Here is a 22,192-nt window from a genome sequence, read left to right as displayed (position 1 = left end):
GTCCAAAGTCAAGATAAATCAATCAATAAACAAACCCAAGTGGTTTCACATTCACATCATTCATCATTATCATTTCACAAGCAAATTAGGTCAAAGCATGGCATATAGAACCTCAAAGAAGTCAACAGAATGTCTCAACTCAAATTCAATTACAAACATTTCAATAAATCCTCAAATAAATCATGATTAAATATCATCCACAACATGATAGGCATACCAAATTTCAGCTCATTTGGATCAAAGGAAGTAGGTCAATGAAAATCAGAAAGTCAAAGCAAGTTCAAGCATACTCATACAAAGCATCAAAACATACACCAACTTCAATTAATCATAAAACAGAAACAACACATGATAAATGAATGGGACTAAAACCATGAAAAACTTTAAGATGTCTACAATCCACATGTCAAATTTCAAGTCCATCCAATTAAGCATTAGAATTTCACAAATCATATGGCATCATGTGTCACAAAAGTCAACAATTATGTCAAATAGGGGAGAAATTGTCAATAAAATAGGAAATGCATTCAACAATTCCAGAAAAATTCATACACATTCTCAACATGCACAAGTGTCTTCATGCAAAAATCCAGACCATTTTGAGTTCATTAAGCATGGTAATTAAAATCATGAAGTTGGACATGCATGGTGTGACACAAATTGTCACACCCCTATTCAAAAAATCATATCTCCACAACCAGCAATGATAAAATTACAAACTCTACACCATAATCACCATGAACATGTCTAGTTTAAGCACAAAAAATTTGAGAATCATTGGATAATGTATCATCATTTCACAAGCAATTTGGCAAGGCATACACAAAATGGACAACATGAACAAACCCTAGCACATTTTAAAATCCACACGTGCAAAAAATCTGGAAAAATCATCATAAAAAACTAGAGATCAAGGGAAGCAATCCACAAAAAATCCCACCAAGATTGGATTAAAATTGAATAACTTATGATTTTTCTAAGTTGCCATGCCAAAATGAAATAAATAATGAAAAAGCAATTGAATTAATTAAAATAAAAAACCGGGAATGGCATAATTGTAATATTGTGACTCACTAAGTGAAACACTGCGTTTCACTTAGTGAGGTGGCGTCCTCTGATACGCTTCATGGAAAAGAAATAGTGCAAACATGCAAAACAGAAAATCTCAGCAGCCAAAACACGACCTGTTTAAGACATTTTAGGGTTTCGAGCTACAGTGACATGTTCATCATCGTGATGAACAAATTTCCCAGATCTTGGGAGTGAGTATAGCATTCGAACCATCTAAGCACGTACATCACAAATCCAACCTTAGTTTTTATTAATTCGAACTAACAACAAAGAAATAAGCAATAACACATTTGGCCAACAAACTTAAATTCCATGTTTCTTCCTTAATACTCAACCGTTTCCCTCGATTCAAAGCTCAATACATTCATGGCACAAAGATCTACAAGAAGCATAGCACGATTTGGACAAAGATGTGATTCGAATTTTTACCTTGCTTGAAGAACAGTGATGATTTGTGGTTTTGTGGCCGTGGAAAGCTAAAACAGATGCGCATGGAGGTTGGTATTGATGAATGGACAATGGATTTGGAGCTCAGCTGCCTTGATTTAGCTCAAAATTTGAACTGCCATGAGAGAAAGCTTAATGGAACAGTAATGATCTTGGCCTTACAGTCGTGATTTGATGGCAATGGCTTCACAAATGTTGGTGAATGATGGCACGATGGACAATAGCAAGGGTTCTTTGAAGATTTTCAGAAAAAAAAAACCAAGTGAAGAATATAGTGTTCTTGAGAGAAAATGAATTTTGATCTGGTTTGTGTGTTGTGGCTAGGGTTTTCAGACTGAAAATGTGCACTATATACTCTGATTAGTAATGCTTAAGTGTGGTTAGTGTAATGGTAATTGGTTTTAGCTTAAATGAAGTATTTTGCCAATTTGCTAAAACCCAACCAAAAATGCATGGGGTGCATGTTAATGCACGAAAATGGGCTTAGGCATACCCCAAATATGATTTCTGAACAATTGCAAATGGTAAAAAGCATTGGAAATGTTTAATTTGAAAGCTCATTTTTTCACCTCTCTCTTTTTAATTCATGCCACTTGAAAAAGGCCATTTTGCTTGGATGATTTTTGGTAAATTGTGATGAAGGATTTGGATAGAGCATATCAAATGTGACTTGTAGCAAAAAACCTCACTCAATTTGGCCAAATGGTTTGGAAGATATGCCACTTTGAAGTTCAAAAACGTTTGAGAATGATTTGATCATAACTTTCCAACCATAAATGATAAATGAGTGTTCTTGGACTTTTTGGAAAGGTGAGAGCAAGATCTTCAACTTTCATGTTGGACAAAATTTAATTTGAAGCTTGTATGATGATGTAAATTTGAGGAGAAAAACTTTCTATTTTTGGCAATTCCCAATTACAGGTCAACTTACCATTTTAGGAAACTTCTTGTCTGACTTTATTTTCTCCAATCTTGATCTTTGAAATGACAAATGAGACTTGTATGGACATGAATGAACCCTTTCAAACCATCTCCCACCTTCAAATCCATAAAATCAAGCACAGTTGACCATAGTTGACCATAGTTGACTTTCTAGGGCTTCTGATGGACTGAACAATGACTGATGACTTCTGAGCACCCAATCCTTGACCAAATCACTTCAAAAGGACCCCTAGGTCATGTGAACATGTTGGACCAACCCTAGGGCCTTGTCTCAATGGAAATTGCACTTGCTTGCTTGATTGACTGGTTTGACCTAATTTGTCAGAGGACTTGCACTTGGGCAAAGGACAATGCAATGCTATGATATGGACTATGTTATGTTAATGACCTAATATGAGAATGTATGTACAAAAGGTAGGTGCAAATTTGAGGTGCTACAGGAACGACAGAGAAACTAAACCAACTGGGGAGTCATCCATTGGAAAACACCGCCTCTTAGTGGGGAACAACACTGCTGCTGTGGAATAGATGCTCCTCGCTGGGGATGACCTCTACTGAACCAGATCCGCTGAGGAAATAACACTGCAGACTTCTGCTGGGGAAACTGTCAACTCAACCCTGATGGGGATTACATCACTTCAAACCTGGCTGCTGAGGAACTAACCATGGAGACCTCCGTTGGGGAACAATAATCTTCCGGCTCGCTGGGGAACTACTAGTCCTCACACCTGCTGGGGAAATACTCTTCACGACCCTACCGGGTATTTGCAATCAACTTCAGGCCTGCCTGCGACAACCTAACCTCTCTCACTACTGGACAGTGCTGAAATTCCTTTTGAACAAACTGTGGGTCACCTGCTTTAGCCAACAATCAAAAGATAGTGATCTGCAAAACAACAAGACATACATGCCCCAGGGGATTGTATAGCCAAAATACACCCAAGTGTAATCAACATTCAAAATGATTTTCAAATGTTTATCTTTCTGCACGTTATTGTCTAGCCTTCATGTTTTTATATGCAATGTTTATCAAAAATTCGGACGTTTTTTGCAAACAAAACAGTAAAATAAAAACGAGAGAGCAATTTATCTGAATAACAACTTTTATTGATTGAAAATGAGCCTATAAAGGCAAATACATCAGGAAGCAATTCCTAGGAAGAGGTAATTGCACGCAAAAGGAAATAAACTATCCTATTGGCAATGTGAACACGGCATCCACTATTTCCCAATTCTGTTATGACTCACAGATCATCAATTTCTCCTCAAATTCCTTGCTTTCCGAGACGAATGACTGGACCGATCATATCCTTCGAGATGGTAGACACTGAAGCGCGATGAAGTACAGATAACTCAGACTGTAGTCTTCGCTTTAATCCCTCTTTTGCCTGGATCACCCTTTCGGGTTTTCAATCCACCGAGATACCCATTTTTGCCTAAGCCGCCCTTGCGGGTTTTCGACTTACCAGGTGTACATATTTTTTATTCTTTTATCCCTAACTTTTGCCCGAACCTTTTTCTCTTTTTTTTTGGTTCGCCGGGATGCCCTTTTTTGCCTGGACTATTTTATTCTTTTTGTCCAGCGGGTCAATTTATGCGAAGTATTTTTTGACTACATCTGAGTTAACAGGGGACATAAAATCTTCACCATCCATAGTTGTAAGCATCAAGGCTCCACCGGAGAAGACCTTCTTAACAACATATGGACCTTCATAATTCGGAGTCCACTTGCCCCTGTTATCTGTACCGGGAGGAAGGATCCTCTTCAAAACTGAATCACCAGTCTGATAGCTTCGAGGACGCACTTTCTGATCAAAGGCTTTCTTCATCCTTCTCTGATACAACTGCCCATGGCACACAGCTGCTAACCGTCTCTCTTCGATAAGGCTCAACTCATTAAACCTTGTTCGAATCCATTCAGCTTCGTCAAGCTTGACATCCAACAAGACCCTCAGAGAAGGAATCTCCACTTCAACAGGTAGGACTGCTTCCATACCATACACAAGGGAGTAAGGGGTTGCCCCGGTCGACGTACGTACTGAGGTACGGTACCCATGCAAAGCGAAAGGCAGCATCTCATGCCAATCCTTGTATGTCACGACCATCTTCTGCACAATCTTCTTGATATTCTTGTTTGCCGCCTCTACAGCACCATTCATCTTTGGTCTGTAAGGAGAAGAATTGTGATGCTCGATCTTAAAATCTCTGCAAAGATCCTTCATCATCTTGTTATTGATATTCGAACCATTATCAATAATGACTCTCTCAGGAACCCCATAACGACAGATAATTTCCTTCTTGATGAATCGGGCCACCACTTGGTTTGTAACATTGGCATAAGAAGCTGCTTCCACCCATTTGGTGAAGTAATCAATCGCAACCAGGATGAAGCGATGTCCATTAGAAGCAGTAGGTTCAATCTTCCCAATCATATCGATGCCCCACATCGCGAATGGCCAAGGCGAATTCATGACATTCAGAGGGCTTGGTGGTACATGCACCTTATCAGCATAGATCTGACATTTATGGCACTTCCGAACGTACTTGAAACAATCGGGTTCCATAGTCATCCAGTAATAACCGGCTCTCAACAATTTCTTGGACATTGCATGACCACCAACATGGGTACCAAAAGATCCTTCATGCACTTCCTGCATCAACATGTCTGCTTCGTGTCTATCCACGCATCTGAGCAGAACCATGTCAAAGTTCCTCTTGTACAACACGTCATCCTGATTCAAATAAAAGCTTCCAGCTAGCCTTCTCAGGGTCTTCTTATCATTCTTTGACGCACCTTCAGGATACTCCTGACTCTTGAGGAAATTCTTAATGTCAAAGTACCATGGCTTCTCATCCACAACAGACTCGGCTGCAAACACATACGCAGGCCTCTCGAGTCGATTCACCGCAACATGTGGCACATGATTCCACCAATGAACTTTGATCATAGAAGACAAAGTAGCCAAGGCATCAGCCATCTGATTCTCATCTCGGGGAACATGATACAACTTCACTGTCTTGAAGAAAGTCAGGATCCTTCGGGTGTAATCTCTGTAAGGAATCAAATGCGGCTGGTGAGTATTCCAATCTCCATTGACCTGGTTAATCACTAGAGCAGAATCTCCATATATGTCCAGAGTTTTGATCCTCAGATCGATGGCTTCTTCTATCCCCATGATACAAGCCTCATACTCAGCCTCGTTGTTGGTTACATCAAAAGTCAATCTGGCAGAAAAAGGTATATGAGCCCCTTTTGGATTAATCAGTACTGCCCCAACACCGTTGCCATCAAACATCAATGTCCACTTGTCATCAGGATCCGGTCCTTCTTCGACAAGAGGCTCTTCACAATCTTTCATCTTAAGATACATGATGTCTTCATCAGGGAATTCAAATATCATCGGCTGATAATCATCAATAGGTTGCTCGGCAAGGTAGTCTGACAGAATACTACCTTTGATGGCCTTCTGTGACGTGTACTGGATATCATACTCTGTTAAGATCATTTGCCAACGAGTAACACGTCCGGTGAGAGCCGGCTTCTCAAAGATGTATTTCACTGGATCCATCTTAGAAATCAACAAGGTAGTATGGTTCAACATATATTGTCTCAGTCGGCGAGCAGCCCAGGCCAAAGCACAACAAGTTTTCTCGAGCTGCGAATATTTTATTTCACAGTCGGTAAACTTTTTTCTAAGGTAGTATATGGCATGCTCTTTTCGACCAGACTCGTCATGCTGTCCCAATAGACACCCCATCGAGTTCTCAGTCACTGACAGGTACATTATCAGAGGCCTCCCAGGAACTGGAGGTATAAAGATTGGAGGTTTCTGTAAATACTCTTTTATCTTATCAAAAGCTTTCTGACAGTCATCATTCCATCTGATTGCTTGATTTTTCCTTAGCAATTTGAATATCGGTTCACACGTGGCAGTTAGGTGAGATACAAACCGTGCAATGTAGTTCAATCTCCCTAAAAACCCACGAACCTGCTTTTCTGTTTTCGGTTCAGGCATCTCTTGTATAGCTTTTACTTTTGCTGGATCAACCTCAATCCCTTTCTCACTGACAATGAAACCCAACAGCTTTCCAGATCTCACTGCAAACGTACACTTGTTTGGATTCAGCCTCAGTTTGAACTTTCTCAACCTTTCAAACAACTTCTGCAGGTTCACCAGGTGCTCCTCTTCTGTCTGAGACTTCGCAATCATATCATCCACGTACACTTCAATCTCTTTGTGCATCATGTCATGAAAGAGAGTCGTCATAGCCCTCTGATAGGTAGCACCGGTATTCTTCAGCCCAAATGGCATCACCTTATAGCAGAACGTGCCCCAAGGTGTGATGAATGTCGTCTTTTCCATGTCCTCTGGCGCCATCTTAATCTGATTATAACCAGAGAAACCATCCATAAAAGAGAAAACCGAGGATTGAGCAGTATTATCAACCAATACATCAATGTGAGGTAATGGGAAGTCATCTTTCGGACTAGCTCTGTTTAAATCCCGGTAATCGACACACATGCTGACTTTTCCATCCTTCTTCGGCACGGGAACGATGTTGGCCACCCACGGGGGATAATTGGTAACTGACAGGAAACCCGCATCCAACTACTTCTGAACCTCTTCCTTGATCTTGACCGCCATATCGGGACTAGTTCTGCACAGCTTCTGCTTGACTGAAGGACAATCTTCTCTGAGAGGTAGCCTATGCACCACAATATCTGTATCCAACCCAGGCATATCTTGATACGACCAGGCGAATATCTCCACATATTCTCTCAGCATCTCAATCAACCTTCTCTTGACGTCTTCCTTCAAAGCAGCCCCAATCTTGATCTCTCTTCTAGCGTCCTCAGTACCCAGGTTAATAATCTCCAACTCTTCCTGATGAGGTTGGATGACCCTTTCCTCCTGCTTCAATAATCTGACCAGTTCTTTAGGGAGTTCACAATCTTCCTCACTCTCCTCTTCAGCTTGGTAGATGGGATTATTGAAATCATACTGAGCCATAATAGAACTGTTTATAGTGGAGTCCGTAAGATCAATTCTGCATGTTTAATGCTTTTTTTTAGAAAAAAGAGTTCAAGAAAGTCACAAAAATAAAAAACATTGCCATTTTTATTGTTTTGAAAAATGAAAAACAAAAACAGAAAGACATGGATCACAAAATTTGTTTGCAAAACATCCTTTATTAATGATATCATTGAAAAACATGATGAGGCCCTACAATGAACCAATACGCCTTGGGCAGAACGTAGGGTTTTGTGCAAAATGAAAAACAAAATAAAATTACTCTGTCTGAAGAGTAACTTGGACTATTTCTTCTGCTGTCCAATTGTTGATCGACTCCCCTGGAGCGCACGGGCGAACCCAGTTGTTCAAATCACAATCACTGTCCCCGTCTTCACTACTGGCTGCAAAGACGTCACCATGATTCATCAGCCCAACGCTGGTGAAGGTACTCGGCCCTTTCTGATCTTGAACACCCTGCTCCGCCTGCAGAGGTTGATAACCAATACCGAACTTGTCTTCTTTGACGGGCAAATCAACCATCTTGCCCCAGCCTTATGCATTGCCTGAGTTGACAACCTCCACAGCTTGTTTGTAGGATGCAATCGAGGCACTTGGCTTCTTCTGCTCAACGAAAGCCACCTTCTCAAGAGCAACGGTCTCAAACGCCTGGCATAGAGTTTCATGGATCTCGCCATCCACCTCCACATATTTGAAAGAGGATAAATGACTCACCAGAATTTCCTCCTCGCCGCACACAGTTACAATCTGACCGTTCCAAACATACTTCAGCTTCTGATGGAGAGTTGACGAAACTGCCCCAACCCCATGTATCCAGGGACGCCCCAAAAGACAACTATATGCTGGTTGGATATCCATCACATAGAAGACAATACTGAACACCTCCGGGCCAATCTTCACAGGCAACGTGACTTCACCAAAAACAGACCGTTTTGATCCATCAAAAGCACGAACAATAAGATCGCTTGGAGTGAGGACAACCCCTTCAACATCTATCTTGCTCAAAGTCTTCTTGGGCAACACATTCAAAGACGAGCCAGTATCCACCAACACATGTGACAATACTGCGCCTTTGCACTCCATGGTGATATGCAGGGCTTTGTTATGGTTGCGACCTTCCGGCGTCAGATCCAAGTCTGTGAACCCCAAACTGTGCCTTGTGCTCACATTAGCAATAACACCCTCCAACTGATTGACAGAGATCTCCTGAGGCACGTAAGCCAAATTCAACATTTTCAGCAAGGCATTACGGTGTGCCTCAGAGCACAACAACAGGGACAAAATAGAGATTTTGGACGGAGTTTGATTCAGCTGGTCTACAATCTTGTAGTCACTCTTCTTAATAATCTTCATAAACTCCTCCACATCCTTCTCAAACGCCCCCCCAGGCGCTTCTTTCTGTACAGGTTCTTCTTCAACCACAGCCTGCTTACCCTTTGCTTTGGCAAGAGCCTCAGCATTGTTGTCTCTCAAAGGCTGTGGTGCAAACAGACGACCGCTTCTAGTGAAACCTCCTGGTCCCCCTACATTGTCCACAACTGGACCAACAATCACAGGGGCTCTACTCGGCAAACCAATAGTTACGGGAGCTTGATTCACTGACCTGATCTGACTTTCTGCCCTTCTGTTATTGCGATAAGCATTATCATACTTCCATGGCACAACCCTACTATCCTCAACAGCCCTTCTACCAGAAGCAACAATAGTAGTGGGAGCACTGACAGTTACGGGAGCAGATATGATTACTGGAGCACTAACGGTTGTGGGTGCATTGAAAGTTCTCTGGCCACGTCCCTCTGACGGTTTGAAATAAATGGTGACAGTTGACACCACCCCACGATCTTTCACAGCCCTAGCAAACTGCAAACAACCCCCATCCATCAAACCCTGGATACCATTCTTCAACTGCATACAACCATTCTCTGAATCAGCACAGTCTGAACAGCCCTCATAACAGCCCGGGAACACTCCCCCATTCAACAGACGCTCTTTCACCATAAACAGCGAAGTCTGAACATCTTCAACATCAACTACCAAGTCTTCAACTTCCCCATCTTCCACATTATTCACCCTATGCGCACCATGTTGAGGCATAGGATTGTTCACAATGTTCGGAACAGGAGCAAAATTGATTGTTTTGGCGTCAATCAAGTCCTGGACCTTGTGATGAAAAGCCCGACAGTTCTCAATATGGTGCCCCGGTGCACCAGAATGGAAGTCACAACGAACGTTGACATCATACCCAGCAGGTATCTTCGTCACCAGACCCATATTGCGTAACTCAACAAACCCCAATCTGAGCAATTCGGGCAGCAACTCAGCGTATGTCATAGGTAACGGGTCGAAGCGACGATCCGACATTCTCTGTCTCGGCTGAAACGGACGTTGCTGTTGCTGTTGTTGTTGTGGTGCTCTTTGTTGTTGTTGTTGTCGTGGTTGAGGTGCTGGGATAGTTACAGCAGCAACCAGGCTATACTGGCCTCTGTTCACATTTCTTCTGTGTTGTACAGCGTTAGTTAAACCCTTTCTCCTGCGAGGTGCCCCAGCAAACGGCTTCTTTGAAGATGAAGAACCAGCATCCTGAATCTTTCCAGCTTTAATGAGACTCTCTGTCCTTTCTCCACAAATCACCACATCAGAGAAACTACTGAACGGGCAACTCTCCATCTGGTCCATGAACACACCTTGTAAAGTCCCAATGAACATATCGGTCAACTCCTTCTCCAGCATCGGAGGTTGCACCCTTGCAGCTAATTCACGCCATCTCTGGGCGTACTCTTTGAAACTCTCTCCAGACTTCTGACATAAGCTCTGTAACTGAGTTCGGCTCGGAGCCATGTCCATATTGTGCTTGTATTTCCTCAAAAAGGCTTCACCCAAATCCCTCTAACTTCTGATGGACTCCCTCTTCAACTCCATGTACCAATCCAAGGAAGCTCCAGATAAGCTGTCCTAGAAAAAGTACATCCACATCTTCTCATCATTTGTGTAGGCAGAGATCTTTTTGTAGTAAGCCCGCACATGGGTGCGAGGACAAGAAGTGTCATTATATTTATCAAAAGATGGCGCCTTGAACTTATAGGGAATCCTCAGTCCATCCACCAAACCCATATTTGTAACATCAAACCCCAAAGAGTTCTGACACTCCATGGCTCTGATCTTCTCAGCTAGGGCATCAACCCTCCTATCCCTTTCGTCAGTTCTTCCCACAACTTCATCATCCTCACTGAGGAGAGTAAACATATCCTCCTGCCTATCAACCAATGGAGCAGGATTACGGACTGGAGCACGAGTCACTCTGGCATTAACTGTCTCTGGAGCAATAGGTTGACCGTTGATTCTGATACCCCTCAACTCATCACCCACAACATAGTTGTTGATGGGAACAGCAGCAGTAGCAGGGTCATTGATTGGGCCTCCCTCTTGAAAAGCATGGTTGACCGGTGGAATTGCAGCTTCTTATCTCTGGACTAGGGCTCGAAGTTCTTCTTGACCTTGCGCAACCCCTTGCATCATATGCATGAACTGGGCCATGTTAGCCCTCATCTCTGCTAACTCAGCTTGCACTTGATCCATACTCCTCTGTTGATTCAACCTCGTAGAGTAGCGGTGCGGACGTTGATCAACAATCCTGCCTGAAACAGGAACCAGAATGAGAAGTCTTGTTCAAGAACACCTGTAATGCAAGAATGATATGTGTATGATGCTAATGATGCGTATGATGCACATGATATGTTCATTCCTCAGGCATTCAAAAGCCTAATTCATCTTTCAAAAGATGGCAACCTGTAACAACGAACAACACAGAAGCAGACTACACTGGATAATAAGCACAAGATGAAACATCAACAACCTCATCTATAGATGTGAGCACAAGGATCATACAACAAATCAAGCATAGATCCAAATGATAAGAGTACAAGGAATCCCATCCAACAACCCTGGAGGTGATTCTCAATATAAACAACAGATACAAGCTAAGAAAGATGTCCTCCAAGAATGAGAGTCTTCAGATACTGGCACTGGTCTATCAACAGGTTGCATTCTGAACACTCAGGCAGACGAGTGATCTTCTCCTTCAGTTGTCTTCTGAGCTCTACAACTTCTCCTCCAAGCTGGTTCTCTGATGCATTCCTCAGGTCTACTTCCTTCTTCAATTGGATGTCTTTATCTTTAAGCTGCTTTTCCAGGTCTCTTATCTTCTTCTGATAATTGGCTTCCGCTCTTTGCAACCTTAGACGCTCACGGTGTTCTCCATCCAACATTGCTTCTATCTCCTCATAAGACCTCTTCTTGCTTCTCAATCTGCTAGCATCTTCACCTTGCACGCCTTTGAGTTGATGAGCCAAGTTCAACTTGTCAGCTTTGGCTTTGTAAAGCTCCATTTGGGTATCTTGTTCCTTTTCTTTCAACCGACGATTCTCCATCAAGGCTTGTTTGTAGTGCTCAGCAGGCACACTCTCAGAAAGGATCAAAGGTGGTTGCTCTTGCAATGACTCCATCCTATCATAGGGTAACAACAAAGTCTCAACTCTACTCTTGACTCAATCAATGTAATCAGGCATAGCAACTGCAAACTTCTTCCCTAACACAGCTCCATCCTTGACACCAATAGTCTTCCAAGCTCTTCCTACTTGCTCCAATCTAACTGGGTCACTCCGCTTCTCAAAATACACACTCTCTGCTATCTCAGCATCTAGTGGTCTTCCATTCATAACAAATCCCAACTGACAAAGAGAAAGAACCGGGTTGTAATTGATGCAACCCTTAGTCCCTATAAGTGGCACATTACGAAATTCTCCACAACTCATAATGACATTACGCACATTCAACCTGTAAGCTTGCCACCTGATATCATAGGAAGTGAGAGACATAATCCTCTGAGTCCACTTATGAGTGTTCTGGGTATCCACAAAAGGTCCACTGGTTGGCAGAAAGGACAAGAACCATCTGAGTAGCAATGGGAGACAACACCTGATAGCTCCACCCTTACCATGCCTGCTATGGATAGCATAGTAAGTGTCAGCTAACAGGGTAGGAACCGGGTTTCCTCCAAGGAAAATAGTGACAGCAGCAAGATCCACAAAATTAGGCATACTCGAAAACAGCACCACTCCATAAATCGTAATAGCCAACTGAGCATGAAAAGCTTCCCAATTTCCCTTCTTTGCTTCTTCTTTAGCCATGCTCACCAAGCACTTCAAAGACAAACCCACAACATCACCACTTGATTTCCAATTGTCACTCACTTCTTTGATACTCAAATGAAGAGATCTGGCAACAACCCTGAAATCCACCTCCTTTGGAACATCCAAGAAAGGCGCCTGGTACTTGATCGGGACATTCATCAGAATGGAATACTCTTCAAGAGTGGGCGCTAACTGATAATCCTGAAAGGTGAAACAACGGAGCTCTGGATCATAAAACTGTAGGAGAGTCTGCAATGGCACTGGATCTACCACCATCTTCAACAGTGTCAATAAATCCCCATACTGATCAACAAACACCTTCTGATTACCGCCGGTCACAAGATTGCTCAACTCTATCAACGGTGTCAATAGCTCACGGTGAAAACTATAGGTGTAAGTCTTCCTCTTCGACCCTGGAATGGTTGCCATCTCTCACAGTGAACAGACTCCTGAATGAACTTGAGAAATGATATGCATGAGGAGATTAGCTTTTTTCTTTTCTTTTCTTTTCTTTTTTTTATTGCATTATTTTTTTTTGAAAATAAACATGCTATGATGCAAATGATGCAATGACTGGCTGGCTGCGTATCACAGATCACAGGATCGGAACTTCGGCATCGGAACCACAAAGTCATCTGGAACCCCAAAGTCATCTGGAACCCATATATCTCTGAACCAAGTCACCAACAGGAACCAAGAGTCACCAACAGATCAATAGTCACCAACTTAAGTCACCAACTGTACCTGTAATGATTCATTCCCTCCCCACTCATGGGTGTCATCTAGGCCAGGGTAAGGTCAAGAGAAACGCAGGATAAATAACCCTTTCATAGAATATCATCATGTACACACCAGATGTATGTAACGATAATACCCCATCAGAGTCTGAATTGCTCGTGATATCATGTTCCGCTAAGTGGCGCAATACCACCCGCTTCCCATGAATCACTCTATTCCTAGGTATCCTAGAGATCACTCATAGCCTGGGTATTGGGCCTTTTACCTCTTGTAACTCCCACCCCACAGAGAGACAAACACACAGCCAGCACAGATGAATATATGATGCATGCAAACATAAATGCAAACATAAATGCACACATAAACAATCACATCATAATCATAAATGCAATAAATGAAACAGTAAAAGCAACCAAACCCTATCCTAAAGAGCGCTAGGAGTGACTCGCTTAGGGAAGATGGACCCGCAAGAGGTCAACTTCTCCATATCCCCAGCAGAGTCGCCAGCTGTCGCATTACGCGAAAAATCGGCGAGAAAACGAAACAACAGAGCCGCCACCGTGCGTTATTTATCCCAAAGGAGGGAAAGGAAACGCTCGAAGTAAACCTGGAAAAGACATGGTCTCGCGACCAGAGAAAGATGGGATCGAGAGTCGGTTATGCGAAGGGAAGGTATTAACACCCCTACGCATCCGTCGTACTCGACGGGATCCACGCTCGAAAAGAATAGAAAGAAGGTTGCTAAAACTGCTCAAACACTGCGCAAGGCTGGAAGGAAACACAGAAAGGACGGAAGAAGAGAACTCGGCAGGATATCGCATCCTGGGCCTACGTAGTCTGTCAGACACAGACATCAGAGTCGACGTAGTTCGGGACAGGGGAAACGTGCTCGCTAGGATGTCACATCCTATGCATACGTATCTTCTCTGACCGGAGAAGAATCAGAGCACTCGTAGCTCGGCTAACGCACGCCAAACAGAACGCAAACAGGAAACCGACTGCCAATCGCTGGACTTACGTCAGACTCCACACAAACAGGCAAACATGGAAACCGAAGGCCAATCGCTGGACTTACATCAGACTCCGAACCAACAAACACACACAGGAAACCAACTGCCAATCGCTGGACTTACGTAAGACTCCAACAAGCAAACAAGACACAGGAAACCAACTGCCAATCACTGGACTTACGTCAGACTCCAAACACACACAAAGGGGGTTGAAAAAGAAAAAGGGCGCCTGGAGAGATCAGCTCATCTCCTGCCTACGTACCTCATCTGGTATGAGGATCAGGGCGACGTAGTTCCCCTTAACAGGGAAAGAACTCCTAACCTAACTATCATACCCCGATTTTGGTCCTAAATTTTTTATGTTTTTGTATGAGGATTATGGTTTTGATCCAAAGTCATGGTATTGTGATTGTGGATACCTCTATGGTCTGGGTCATCTGAACAACCAAGTTTCTTGTGTTTCTAGCCACTTGCCAGTCATGTTATTGGTTCATGGATACTATGTCAAAACCCTAACCTTATGGTCTTATTTCATGGTTTTGTTCATACACATTATCAGTCAAGTTATTTTCTTTTTTTTTCAAGAGTCAAACATTCAAGTTATGATTAAACCAATTGTGAAACCAACTTCAAACCATTTCAATTCATTTCACATCATTCTAAACCATTACATTTGATTCTACACAAGAAAATACAAGTCTTGACAATTTTTGACCAATTGTTGACTTTGGTCAACAGTTGACTTTTTGGTCAACATTGACCAAAGTCACCCAAAATCCAAAAACTCTAAATTTTCACCACAATCATCAATCATTTGTCCATTTACAAGAAGAATGCAAAAAAAAATGAATTTTAACCATTTGTTGACTTTGGTCAACAGTTGACTTTTTGGTCAACTTTGACCAAAGTCAACCCTATGCCATTGGTCATCCCTAATCACTAAATGACTAGTCCTAACTCTCATGACATTATCCATGTCCCTGTTATCTTTGGTTTAACCACTTGTGCTTGGCTTCTTCACTTTAATGTCAACATGGTCACACCTTGAACCTTTGGAATCCTGCTTTGCCAATTAACTTCCATCATGCTGCATTTGCCCTGCTATACCAACCTGCTGCAACGCCTAACCTGCACAGACCAAAGTCATGACCAACATAAAATCCAAGCCATAAAGTAAAGCCATTCATCTACCACAATGTCATATAGCGCTGATGGAACAAGATTGTTTTCGTGTGGCTCAAATAAAGAAGGGGGGTCATTTCTAGTTGAATGGAATGAAAGTGAAGGAGTTGTGAAGCGTACATACCATGGTCTTGGGAAAAGATCTGTAGGTGTTGTGCAATTTGATACCACTAAGAATAGGTTCTTAGCTGCTGGTAACACATCAAATTTGGGAACAACTAATACACCACAAGATTACAATGCATACACATCATATGCAAACTCTTCTAATCCATATGGCTATGGCAGCAGTACAGGATCCTCAAACTAATAAATATGTAGATCAACGACCATCCGACGGGTCTGTTCCACCAAAAATTCCTCCTGAATTCCTGACCTTGGTTCACTCTGCATTAGAAGATTCGCATTCAGCCACTAGACTCTCTAACTCCAAACCGCCTTTCACGTTCTCGCCTGACATCTGTATTGTCAATTTTTATTCTCAAAGCGGCCGCCTTGGTTTTCATCAGGACAAGGCTGAAAGTAAACCGAGTCTCTCTGCAGGGTTGCCCGTGGTGTCATTCTCTATTGGAAATTCTGCAGAGTTTTTGTATGGTGGAGGAAGGGATGTTGACAAAGCAAACAAAGTTGTTTTGGAATCTGGGGATGTTTTGATCTTTGGTGGCAAAGCTAGAAATGTCTTTCACGGCGTTAGTGCTATTAAGCCAGACAGTGCCCCTATCAGCTTGATTACAGAAACTAATCTCCGGAATCCTGGACGATTGAATCTTACTTTCATGGCAGTATTAAGTTAAAATGCCTCTGTTTTTTCACCATCAGATTAGTCTGATGCCTATTTCGCCAGTTTCCTGGGGCAGGGCTTGTAATGTAATGCTATGACATGCTGATTTTGTATCCGTTTTGGGTTCTCTGTCTGCATAATCTCTCAGTTGTTTCAAAAGCTAGAAATGCATTTTCAGATTAATGTTGGATTGTGCTGCAAAAGCTTACTTTCCTTGCACTTCTCTTGGAAGGCCCTAGGAAATCCAGTATCCTATGTCTTTTCCAGTTACTTAAAGAACCATAATGCAACCTGCAGCAAATCCTGCAATGACCAATCATCAGCCATGTGACAGAACCAAAACAATATAGCAAGCCATGGAAATGCATGAATCCATTCCATATCCTGTCACTAGAATTCTGCATCAAATAAGTCATCACATAAGAAAGAAGAAAACGAAAATATGTGATAATTCCAAGAAAGAAACAGACAGGAAGTAAAAAAAGGTAGACAACCACCTTATATGCTTTCTTTGCAACTGAATATGAGCACTTGAATTTTGCAAATATTCTTGCTGCAGCCAATTTTATAGGCAAGGATGCTGCGGTTGAATTCGTAATGTTAAACAGCATCTCCAATGTAATACACGCAAAATCATCGGATATTTCACAAAAGCATCCGGCAGCAAACAATGATGACTTTCCCTGTTGAATATAGACTTCAAGGAAGTGATGGTTGCTTCAAATGGTCATGGGATCATCATGATATTCTGTCTGTTTCGCCTGAGTATAATTCAAGCCACAAGTGCTCAACTAGTGCGAGGCTGCGATCTATTGCCCCTTACAGTGGTCGAAAGGAGACTGCTGTTTATGCTACGGATGTGAAAACTGGAATTGTGATTCGCTGCAAGGTCTTCATTGACAGCATATCCAGAATCTGGATATTTCATAATTCTATTAAGCTTGATTTAGACGGGCTTGCTATATTGCACGTCCGCGCCTTCGACAATGAAGAAAATGTATTTTCCTCATTAGCTGGTTTACAGTTCATGTGGAGCCTTATGCCTGAAGCCAATGGACTACCTTATCGGCTTGTTAATGTTCCTATAAAGGATTCTCCCCTCGGTGATTGCGGGGGACTCTGTGGTGACTTAGACGTACAGATAAAACTTGAAGATGATGGTGTATTTTCAGATCTTTTTGTAGTAAAGGGAATTGAGATTGACCATGAAATTGTGTCGGTGCATATGCTTGAGCCACAGTTACATAATTTGGCTGATGAGATTCTTCTCACTGTTGCTGAAGCTATGTCGCTTGATCCTTCCTCACCAGTTTTTGTCCTTGTTGGTGCAGTCATTCCCTACACCCTTAAAGTTATCCGCGGAAATATTCCTCAAGCGGTTACTTTACCTTCACCACATCATCAGTGGTCAGCCTCAAATGCTTCGGTTGCTCAGGTTAGCTCGAAGACAGGATCAACGTATGCATGGAACTTGGGGACGACAGCTATCATTGTTGAAGATACAAGGGTTTCTGGCCATGTGCAAGTTTCTTCACTAAATGTGGTCCTGCCACCAAGCAGCAGCAGCCTGCAAAACCAGTTGAAATAAACCATGGACAGTTAGAGGAACTGAGTTCACTGCTGCAGAAGATGGAAGAGCATAAGGAAAATGGTTTGTGAAGCAGAATAGCTTATATCAGAGATGGATAAGAAGGTACCTCGTCAGGTTTTGCCTGCGAACTTCACGCCAAACGCGAACAGTAACGGTTCATCTCTGTTTGAGAGCATCATGCATAAGTTTATCAAGGCCGATCATGGCAATAAAGTTAGCAAGAGGAGCCAGTCATCAAATTCCGATAGCTTCCCCAAATTGTCTCCATCATCAACTATATTTACTGATACTAACTGCAAAGGACTGTATAAAGAAGCAGCATCTTTTGAACCCGTGGTGAAAGCAAAAGATAATACTGTAAATTTTAAAGAAAAGGTTAACCATGAAAATATGTTCCCACATGGTTACTCTATTGGAAAACCCTTGGAGAATGGTGCTGCAAATCAGTCATTTCCGAAGTTGTTACTTCCTTATGATAGGTCATCTGAAACCCTTTTCTTGGCAATCGAGTCAGGTCACTTGCCTGGGGACATTTTGGATGATGTTCCTGCCAAATACGTTGATGGGGCACTTATATGCGAGGTGCGTGATTATCGAAGGTTCTCTTCTGAAAAGGTAGCTAGCATGGTGTCTGCAGATAGTTCCCCAACTATTGATAAAGTATGCCTCAAGATGTCATTGGAAAATATTGTGAAGGATATCCCATCTATTACTGATAAATCTTGGACATATGGTGATCTAATGGAAGTTGAATCGAAGATACTGAAAGCATTAAAGCCAAGTCTTCATCTAGATCCTACTCCAAAGTTGGATAGGCTGTGTGAAAGTCCAGTCCCAACAAAGCTTAATTTGCAGAGAAAGCGATTAAGGAATATCCCAGAGTTTACTGTTACTTCTAGTAATAAAGCCCATGAAAAAAAGTATGCATAGATAAAGTACAAGAGAACTCAAATAGCAGGTTGGGTGATCCAGGAATCACTACATCTAATGCTACTGGGCAACAGACTCTTGAAAATCAAGCAATGCAAAATCTTAATTCAAGCATTGCCATGGCCATGAGATCTAAGAATATTATACCAGATTCTAATATCCCTGGATTTTCTATGATGTCTCAATCAAGATATCCAATGACTGTTGGAACTCCAAGAAGCTTGCAGGAGCATAGATCGATATCTGGTATTAATTCATCCGGGGCTTCTCCTGCTGCCCAAGATGTCATGATTTCCTATGCTGATAATCCGAATGCAAGTGTCTCTCTTCATGCAAAAAGAGAGTATCCGGATAGACAATCATCACCTTTATCGAATATTGCAAAAAGAATGAGGTCTGCTCCCACAGGTGTTGATGCAATGCAGAAGCAGCAATTAGGCTCACATGTTGACGCTCTTCAAGGATCAGATATGAACTGGCAGAATACACTATTACAGCAACAAGCAATGGCCAGAGGTATTCAGTATAACAGTGGTGGCATTCAGAAGTTTCCCCAGCAGGTTTTTGAAGGAGGGTTAAATCAGGAAACTGGGGCTATTCAATTTGCTTCTGGTCAGCAGGGCGGGAGATTAGTTGCCAAGGAAGAACAATTTGAAATGGAAAGAACAGATGGTGCATGATACATCAGCTAGTGTTGGCATACATCTCTATCATGTTATAGCCTGCACTCTTGCCATCATCAACAAATACTAAGACCAAAACAGACTTGTTGTGATCCTGCAATAAACCAAATTGCCATGCTAAACAGACCACAATCTAAATCATCCAACATAAATGATGCACTGCCATAACCAACAGATGCAAACCAGTCCTGCATTCACCAATAATCAAATAAATCCAAAACGTAAGACTAATCACATTGCATCCTTGCATTGATTTCATGAACCTTCCATTGTCACACTTTCTTCATAAGCAAGAAATTCCATAATTGTGCAAACTTGGTCACCATGCCATGACTTGGTCATTCTTGCCTTACCTTGCCACACATTGCCTTGCATTTTTCCTTGCCTACCATGACAAACCAGTCCTATAATGCATACCCCTTCATCAATCCACACCATGAGATGTACCTCAACATGGCTCCAATCATGACTTGTACTACAACAATGCCATTTTATGTGTTGTGCTGCACCAACTGAACCTGCAAATCACAGCATTGGCCTTAGGCTTGCAAACAAAACCAACTCACCATGAAACTACTAAAATACAAGGAAAAATCACAAACCACCCTTCAGATGTTGAAATCAGACCAAGCCCTCCATTTTCACTGCAGTAAAAAGGATTGATTAGCCAACAGTAAAATGCAAAAATCAGAAAAATTCCCAATTTGGAATAGAGATGAAATTCAAAGAAGAAAGCGAAGGTTCAGATTACCACTTTCGAACCTAGCACCAAAGAAGTCAAACCAAGTTCTGAGCATCAAAAAGTGTTTCGTAGGATGCTCTTTTGAACACAAGGGCACCAATTTGAAACCCTAGCTGCAGAAATATAAAAGGGAGAATGAATCAGTGAAGAGGGGGGACCTGGAGGCGAAAACAGAGAAAAATAACCCTAATCCAAAAAGAGGCAAACAACAGAAGAGGAGTTGGAGGCGAAAATCTGAAAGGGAGAAAACCTAAAACCCCAAAATCGTACCTGTAGGCCAGTTTTCTTCGCATCCATCACCACCACCGCAGCGACGCTCTGTAAGAACCTTTCTTTCCTACTCTTTTTCTTTCTCTTTATGCTTGTTGTCTGATTGTTTTTGTGAGAGCTGAGAGTGTTTGAAAGGGGTTTCATTGAGAGCAAGAGTGAGATTGAGCGAAATGTGAAGTCTGGGGTGCGTGAGGTTGCCATTGTTGGGGAACTTTTGAGCTCGTAAGATGCGAGAGAGAGGGAGGAAGACGAACTCCTCTGTATTCTCTTCCCCGTTCCCATTTCTTTTTCTGTTTTCTTTTTTTCTTTTTTTAATTTCTTTTTTTTATTTATTTAACTTAATTTGTTTTTTTACAGAGATAATACAAAAACCATAAGATTGTTTGTTTTGCTTTTATTTTAAATCTTTAGCCCGGTTCATGTACTTAGCGTAGTATCTCAGTAGCAGTTGATGTTGAGTGGCCTAGTGGAGAGAGGGTAGTTTCATAATATTAAGTGGAGAGGGTTCAATACTCATGTGTGGTACTTTTTGCTTATTATTTTATTTTATCTTCTTTTAGCATTTTTTTTATTATTGTAGTATTTTATTAACATTTTCGTTTTTTTATGTTTATTATAATTTCATTTGTTAATAATGCATAGTTGTTGTATTTTAATTTAGTTCAAAACCATTTTTTAAAACTATAAAAATCATACTTTCTCGATTTAATATCGAGCCCATTTTTTACACCCTTGTAAGTCGATTGCTTTTTAAGCATCGCCATCAACCTCACATAGCTTACTCTTGGGCTTTCTTACAATGAGCCGGTTCCCTTACACTTACACTCATACGTTGTTTAATGCTCATTCATTTCATTTCTTTGATTATTTGATTTGATCACATACTTGTTTAAATATCTTATTGTCTGATTGACTGTTGCCTACTTGTATGATGTATGAGGCATATATTTATGTTGTTTGATTGCCATGACAACCCCCATTCATAACAAATGTACCCCTCTCCCATGAAATGTATAATATTTATTCTTTCATTCTTTATTCATCTGTTAATACAAGAATTAAAATGAACATTCGATAAACATTTCAAAACAAGATCAAAACCTCGATCCAACGTCGAGTAATCATTTTTCAAAACCTAACAGAACCAGCACGTATTCATCCACCCTTTTGTAAGTCGATTGCTTTATGCATCGCCATCAACCTTGTAAGTCGATTGCTTTATGCATCGCCATCAACCTTGTAAGTCGATTGCTTCATGCATCGCCATCTACCTTTATCCCTAACACTTCTCCTTGCTCCATTCGTCGATTCTTGTTCCGATTAGGTAGCACCCATTAGATAGAACCCTTTGCATGATAACATAGGTAGGATTCCCATATCCTTTTGTATGATAACATAGGTAAGATTCCCATATCCTTTTGTATGATAACATAGGTAAGATTCCCATATCCTTTTGTATGATAACATAGGTAAGATTCCCATATCCTTTTGTATGATAACATAGGTAGGATTCCCTTATTTCTTTGCATGCTAACATTAGGTAGATATCCCCATTTGTAAATCCTAAACACTTAAGTACACAT

General features: G+C 41.6%; 1 pseudogene; it reads left to right on the top strand.

Moving 5' to 3' along the window:
- Positions 1-18,074: 18,074 nt before the first annotated feature.
- On the top strand, positions 18,075-19,594 carry LOC127081106 (protein PHYTOCHROME-DEPENDENT LATE-FLOWERING-like; annotated as a pseudogene).
- The last annotated feature ends 2,598 nt before the right edge of the window (positions 19,595-22,192 follow it).

This window comes from Lathyrus oleraceus, chromosome 5 (assembly GCF_024323335.1).
Source record: "Lathyrus oleraceus cultivar Zhongwan6 chromosome 5, CAAS_Psat_ZW6_1.0, whole genome shotgun sequence".
NCBI lineage: Eukaryota > Viridiplantae > Streptophyta > Magnoliopsida > Fabales > Fabaceae > Lathyrus > Lathyrus oleraceus.
The sequence above is the reverse complement of the archived record's forward strand: the minus strand, read 5'-3'. Positions and strand labels throughout refer to the sequence as shown.